Genomic DNA, 6,989 nt, shown 5'->3' with positions numbered 1-6,989 from the left:
CTAAAACTTGAATACTAAATATAATTATGTTTCAAAACTACTAATAAATGGAATAACATCCAATCATTAAAATCTTATACAAATTATTACAATTTTTCCAAACACCAATGAAATATTTCAAACAGTAGACACTTCACATAATACCCAATAATTAAAATAGCAGTCAATGAAGAAAGATAAACTTACAAAGCCACCTGTACTTACCCTCTCCAGCATCTCTCCTACTCCTTTCCCTTGCAGGCCACTAGCACAAACCAGAAGCAGCAATGACCAGACTAGTTGTGGGTCCTCTTCCTTTAGGGCTCACACACACACTCACAGTTTCTGTCTCTCTCACACCAGTCAGCTCCCTGACCAGTCTCTTATACACATACCAGTCACCTCCCTGACCAGTCTCTCATATACACATACCAGTCACCTCCCTGACCAGTCTCTCTCACACACACAATCTCTCACACACTTACACACAGGCTGGCTCACTCTCACTGTCTCACTCACCCCCTCCTCCCAGCACACATGGCAGCTACAGCACGAGGCATCCTGGATCTGCACCGGGTGACTGAGAAAGGCAGCCGGTGCGCTGCTATCAAAGCAGAGTCACGACAGGCTGGGAACTGCAGCAGGAGTGACTCCCCCCCGGCTCCCCAGCCGTGTGCAGGCAGCATTCAGCTGTCTTCCTGTGCTGCGATCATTGTGCTGCAGAGCAGAGGGGCAGTCAGCTGAGAATGCAGTCATGGGGATTTCCTTTCTCGCGGTTGTTGGGGGGGGGGGGGGAAATCTGGCGATTACTTGCCCCAGGTCTGCAGCAATGAAGGACCTCCTCAGAAAGGAGATCCCAGGGCATGGAGGGAGCCTTGGGACACTTTAATCTCTGCAGTGGCGACAGCAGCAGCTGAATATCACTTCTCAAAACAGCTGAATATCACTTCCTCTTCCAGGCTTCAGGGATGGGAAGAAGAAAAGGCCAGGTTGCTGTTGCAGCCTTCCACGAACACAGCTGCCGTTCCCCCCTCCAGGCTTGAATGTGCCGATAGCAGGGGCAGGAACAGCGGTAGTGTCCGTCGAAGAATTGTGTGCGTCTTGCTGGGGTGGAGGAGAGGAAGGGAAGAGCAGCAGGAGACCAGAAAGTGCACGACACACCTGCCGGGGTTGCAAATCCTTTGTGTCATTCACAAAAAGGCAAACTTCCCCCCCCCCCCTAATTCCTCACCTGTATCACAAATAAAGATATTGAACAGGACCGGTCCCAAAACTGATCCCTGAGGCACTACACTTATCACATTTCTCTCCTCCGAGTGAATTCTGTTTACCACTACTCTCTGCCTATCTCGCAACCAGTTTTTAATCCATTCCACTGTCTTGGGACCTTCCCCCATGCTATTCAGCTAACAGATTAACCTCCTGTGTGGGATAGTATCAAAAGCTTTGTTGAAATCCAAGTAATAAAACCTAGTAAGCCTTGGTACCTGTCAAGGAGTGGCCAGGTGGGTCTGGGGATTCCCCCTACAGGAGCAACACAGGGCTTCATGGCAGGGCAAGGTCTTCCGCCTGGCAAGACACTTTCCCCCCCTTGGGTTGAGCCCACAAGTTCTGGTGGCCGGCAGGACTTTTATGGCATGGTACACGGCGAGTTGGGGGTCAGGGCTGGCAGTGGTCAGGCAAGGTCAGAGTCCAGGCATACGGTTGAGGCAAGCAGAAGACAAGCTAGGGTTTAAAGGCCAGAGGCAATCTGAATCGGGCGACAAAAATCAGTCCTGAGGAAGGCTAATGGGGAAGGCAAGGTGAGCAGTGCCCCAGCACAGAAGGACAAGGCAGGAACGGGGTAAATAGGAAAGCAGCAGGGCGGCATGGAAGTGGGCTAGGGAAGGTTGGACAAACAGGAACACAACAAGGCAAGGCAGGAGCAAGGAGAGACAAAGCAGGAATAAGGTTAAACACCAAGGTAGGAAAAAGACATGGACAGAGCAAACTGGAACGGGGGGCACAAGGCAGAGTACAGACAGCAGGAACACACAGAAAGCATAGGCCTGAGGGAGGCCTACATAAAAGACAAGAGGCCACTGTGAGTCTCACAGGGAACGGGAGGGCCACTGAGAGGATGGGATAAGGAACACAAGAACAGGACAAGAAAAACACAAACACAGGAAACAGGAATCAAGGCCAAACAAGATACAGTCCATATAAGACAGGCAACAAACAAGGAGGCCTAAACAGGCCACAGGGCAAGGCAAGTTGAGCTGAGGTGATTCAACGATGAGGCTCTGAGTTGTGAGCGATGCAGGGTTAAATAGGGCTGGCCTTGATGTATCATGGAGCCATCAAGGAGGTGGCTAGAGTGGGAGAGACTGTGGCTCAGAGAAGCACCTCTGCTGGTGGGGGGGTGGGGGGGCTCCTAGCAGTCAGGTTCATTTCAGGTACCAAGCTGGCCTTAGGACTTTTAGAAAGTTTGTCACACTGAATATTATAAATGGAGGAAGCATAGAGCTGAAGAGAATAAAATGTAGTATAAGGCCAATATTGAATTACAGAGGGTTTATATTAAATAAGTTGGCAAGACAATTACAACTTGCTGAAAATAGACCTAGACAGCTATTTAGGCTAGTTTTTCAATTTGCCAATCAAAGTATAGTGACTTCCTCAGTTATTTCTACTTTTACTGCAAACATGTTCTTTTCTTTTTTCAATGATAGTTTTTTGGATTCATAATGAATTTGCCCCAGTGAATGCAGATGACGTTTTCAGTGGCTAAGAATGACTCAGAGTCCTTCACTTTGAAGTTATGGAGGAGTAGACTAGTCCTTAGAGTAGTGGGCTACAAATCCAGAAAATCAAATCCCACTGCTGCTTCTTATGACCTTGGGCTAATCACTTTACCCTCTGTTGCCTCATTTACAAACTTAAAAAGTGAATTTAAAAAGCCTGGCACGTTTAGGGCCAGGCTTTTTATGTCGGGCCGGTGCGCTGTCATGTCGGGCCGGTGCGCTGAGTGGATTTTAAAAGCCCACCCGTATACGCGCATATCTCCCGCAATGCGCACAAAAATATTTTTCCCAAAAAGGGACGGGGAATGGGCATGGTCTGGGCGGAGCATTGGCATTCCTGGATTTCACATTGAAACCAGCGCATAAATACGCATGCGCACCAGCACGGACCGGGGGTCCCCTGCCACGTAAGGTTTTACTTCTGGTATGGTATGTGAGTCATGAAACAAAATAAAATACAAAGATCAGCAGGGTTTTAAGGGTCGGGGTGAACAGGGGAGAAGGGAGGTTGGTTAACTAGGGGGGGTTAGGAAGCCCTATCCCCCCTACCTGTTCAAACTGGAAACAAACTGGGAAAATGTCCAATTGCATTGGCCCGTGTGGCTTTTAAAATCTCCCCACTTACGCGGTAAAAGCATAGGCGCACTTAAAATGGCACGCACATGTGCACACACTCGACCTCTTTTATACCATGGGGCATATATGCACGTATGTTATAAAATAGCCGCATCCCGGGGTGCGAGCCGGCAAATGCACGCACGTGTGCACCCGTGCGCCCGCAATCCACTTTGAAGTGCCAAAAAAACAGAATGTAAAAAAAATCTGAAACAAACTGACCACTGTTGGTGCTGGAGAAAGCAGTTCCAGCCATTATTAGTTTCTGTTTTCAAGAAAATTTCCTCTGTAGGGCTTGAAAAAAATGTTGTCTACTATGAATTCTAGTTTCTTTGTTCTTGACCCTGTGCCTTCTAGATTAGTAAAGAAAATTATAGTTGGGTTTGGTTAAATATCTTTCTGTCCTGGTTAACACGAGCTTAGCACAGGGTTCCCTACTCATCTCTATGAAATTAACTTTATATTAAATGAAAGAGGAATGCAAGAAAAGACAAAGAACAAATAAGCTCATCGACAAGGTAAGCTGCAAACAAAACACAGAGCATAACTTTTCTTGTTTTTGAGGAATAAGCTCCTTCTCGCAATCTTTCTTTACCTCCTATCTCTAGAGCTATTATACTGATTTAGTTTTGTGATGACTCTAATTCCTTGGCTTGCATGCTCTTATTTGTGACAATTCCTCAGTGGCTACTTTATTAAAATATTTTGTTATTTGAATAATCAATTTCTTTACAGCAGTTTAGCTTGGGTCTCCTATCTCACTGGTGTACTTGAGGGGACATTAATCAATATTAATTATGTTGCTTTGTATGTGTTTGGTTTTTCATTTTGGTCATTGCTAGTCAAGAATGTTTTCTTGATTTATATTTTTACAAATTTTCATTAAAATAAGTTGGGGGGTTTTCCAAATTGGTCTATCATAGTGACACATTCTAAAAAAAAAAAGGATAATGAAGTTGATTTACCCTTTGGTGTTTTGGGCCTACCAAGTCCCAAATAGTGACCAAATTTTGGGTTTCCCTAAATATCTTTTTTTGCAATAATAAATATTCAGGTGTTTCAACAATTTTATTCTGTTCTTTGAGAGAAAATAGGTCAGTGTCCAAAAAGTGATAAAAGAAGAAGCTTTAAAGTATCTCCAGGACCCCAAAATATTATATAGAGGAAGAGTTATCAGTTACCCTTTCATGTAAGATGGTAAGTGAAATAAAACTTAAGGAATGGTGACGATTGATATTGTTCAAATCAAAGCAGTGCTGGCACTTTACAAACCATGGAGCATTTCCTGACAATATGACACTTTTCAGTCAGATTATGAGAGCAAGTATCCTAGCTCTTTAAAGTTCCGTTAATATAAGACCAAACTTATGCTCAGGTAATTTACGGCCTGTTCAGTTTGGATAACAAAAATCATCATGTCAGAATAGTTTCATTAACCAATGTTTCAGTTTGCATCTGTGGAATGCAAAATGTTTTCTGTCCCTTAATGAATATGAAATTGAACATAATCTACCAGTGCAAACAAGAGAAGATATATTTAAAATATTTAAACAAAGAATTACAAAAAATATATGATGTAATTTTATGAAAAATATTTAGAAAGGATGTTCGGTGGCATAAAACTCATTTTGATTTTCTGCTCCAGGTATTGGCTTCATACCTTATTTTGAGGTTTAAGAGCACATAGCAATATAATTTTCAAAGTATTTATAGCTAGCTTCACCACAGAGCAGGTAGAACACAGTAATGGGTCTCTGATTTTGCCTCTCACCTCCACAAGTTGGCGCTGAGACCTTTTCCCAGAAGGAATATACAAAGCTACAGCAGCTCCTCCCACCCCAGCCTGACACTTGCAGGATTACACCTGGGCTCTTACATTGCTTATGTTGCTGCTTAGGAGTCATTGGGGTGGTTATGCTGGCCGTACAGGAAGAGGAAAGACTCTAGAAACATTTGCAACCCAAGCAAACCATCAATAGCAACAGAAGAGACTGAGTGGAGGGACTCGGAAAGGGGCCCACAGATGGATCAGAGGGGCTGACACCTGTCTGCGGAAATCCTTACCAGCAATCACAGCACTCACGGGAGAGGTAAGGACATCATCGGAGGCTTGCCTTCCAGGACATCTGGTTTTGCTTTCTTTATCAATTGTTTATTTTGTGGTGCTTCAGGGACAGTTTTCAAAATAGGGAAAACTGAATTGAAAGTGAGGAAAAAAAAGTGAAGAGAGTTCAGAAAAAGAGAGAGCAAGATGAAAACGAAGAGGGAAGATGAACCGAATGAGATAAACAGAGAGAAAGTGACAAACTGAAAAAGACAGAGAGATTAAAGAGAGAGGTCTTTACTCTGGAGTCTAGGTTTGGTGCTGCTGTTCTTTGGTTTTGTTTTGTTTGCTGTTGCTAACTGAAGTTTTCATGGGTTTTTGTTTGCTAGCAGAGAAACTTACCTACCGAGACTTCCTTTGAATTTTCTTGTTTTTCTCCCTTGGATGTGTGGATTCAGCAGAGGTGTTACCTACAGACCAGGGCTGTTTCTCTTTGTATTTTTTTTTTTTAATTCTTTGCTTTTACCACTTTGAGGGTAATTTTTAAGACTGTCCGCAGACTTTCACCAGTTTTCAAAGTGGAAGTATGCGCATACTTTGCCTTTTGAAAATATACCCCCCCCCCCCCCAAAAAAAACCCCAAAAAACAAGCAGCACACATTTAGAACTATTAACTTTTGTGGTTGAACTTGTTTGTAATTAGAAACCTCCTCCCCCCCAGTGCTGTCCCTGGGAACATCTCTTGTCACGGTAAGTGAGGGCCCGAGCGTATAACTTTATCCAGACACAGGGAAAGGACGTCTCTAAAAGCCCATTTCCACGGGCACACTGTCGTTTTACCTGCAGAAATGGCATTGAAAACTACCCTCTCTGTGCATTGCTTTGGCAGCACATGTACGAACGTGTGACGCTTATCAAGGGTTTGTGAATTTTTCATCTTCGTGGGCAGAAAGGGGAAAAGAAAAGCAGAGAAGCCGAGTCAGAGAAGGAGAGAAAGAGGGACCGAGGCAAACGCATGAGGAGAGAGAGATCTGAAAAAGAAACACAAAGTCATGGTACCCGATTCTGTTTCTAATCCAGGTGGTACTGGGCTCAGCAGCGATGTCCAGGACACTTGTTGGCAAACATCCATGCGGCGCCCTTTTAGGGGACAGCCCCAAATCCTAGGATCTTCCCTTAAAATGAAACCATGTCAGAATCCAGATATCACCACTTCTTCATGCTCTAAGTTTAAAGCATAGACTGGCGGCCCTGATGCCGTGCTGGGTGCTGATGGTTTTCTGGATAAGTGACCCTGCTAGGGTTCTGTCTTGGCACCTCCCTCTAGCTCAGGGGTCCCCAAACCTTTCGGGGGGGGGAAAAGAGACGCATATAAATATTTCAAATCACAGAGAAGGTCAGGGGGGAGAAAGGAGTCTGCCCCTCAGATTTTGCTTCACAGAGGAGTTTCCCCCTGGGAGCTTGCTGAGGTGAGAAGGCGGGTGCATCATGTTTGGACCTTTTTGTTACTTTGAGATGCTGGGAAAGGGGGAAAGCAGGGGGCAGGGTTCCCAAGAATGTCAGTAATA

General features: G+C 44.6%; 1 protein-coding gene across 1 annotated transcript in view; it reads left to right on the top strand.

Moving 5' to 3' along the window:
- The first annotated feature begins 5,252 nt into the window (after positions 1–5,252).
- The window catches only part of BICDL2 (BICD family like cargo adaptor 2), a 160,991-nt gene continuing 159,254 nt past the window's right edge, over positions 5,253–6,989 (top strand). The window contains exon 1 of the mRNA XM_029606788.1: positions 5,253–5,467. The gene's annotated coding sequence lies outside the window, so the exon portion shown is untranslated. The remainder of the gene's footprint in view (positions 5,468–6,989) is intronic.

Source organism: Rhinatrema bivittatum, chromosome 6 (assembly GCF_901001135.1).
Source record: "Rhinatrema bivittatum chromosome 6, aRhiBiv1.1, whole genome shotgun sequence".
NCBI classification, from domain to species: domain Eukaryota; kingdom Metazoa; phylum Chordata; class Amphibia; order Gymnophiona; family Rhinatrematidae; genus Rhinatrema; species Rhinatrema bivittatum.
The sequence above is the reverse complement of the archived record's forward strand: the minus strand, read 5'-3'. Positions and strand labels throughout refer to the sequence as shown.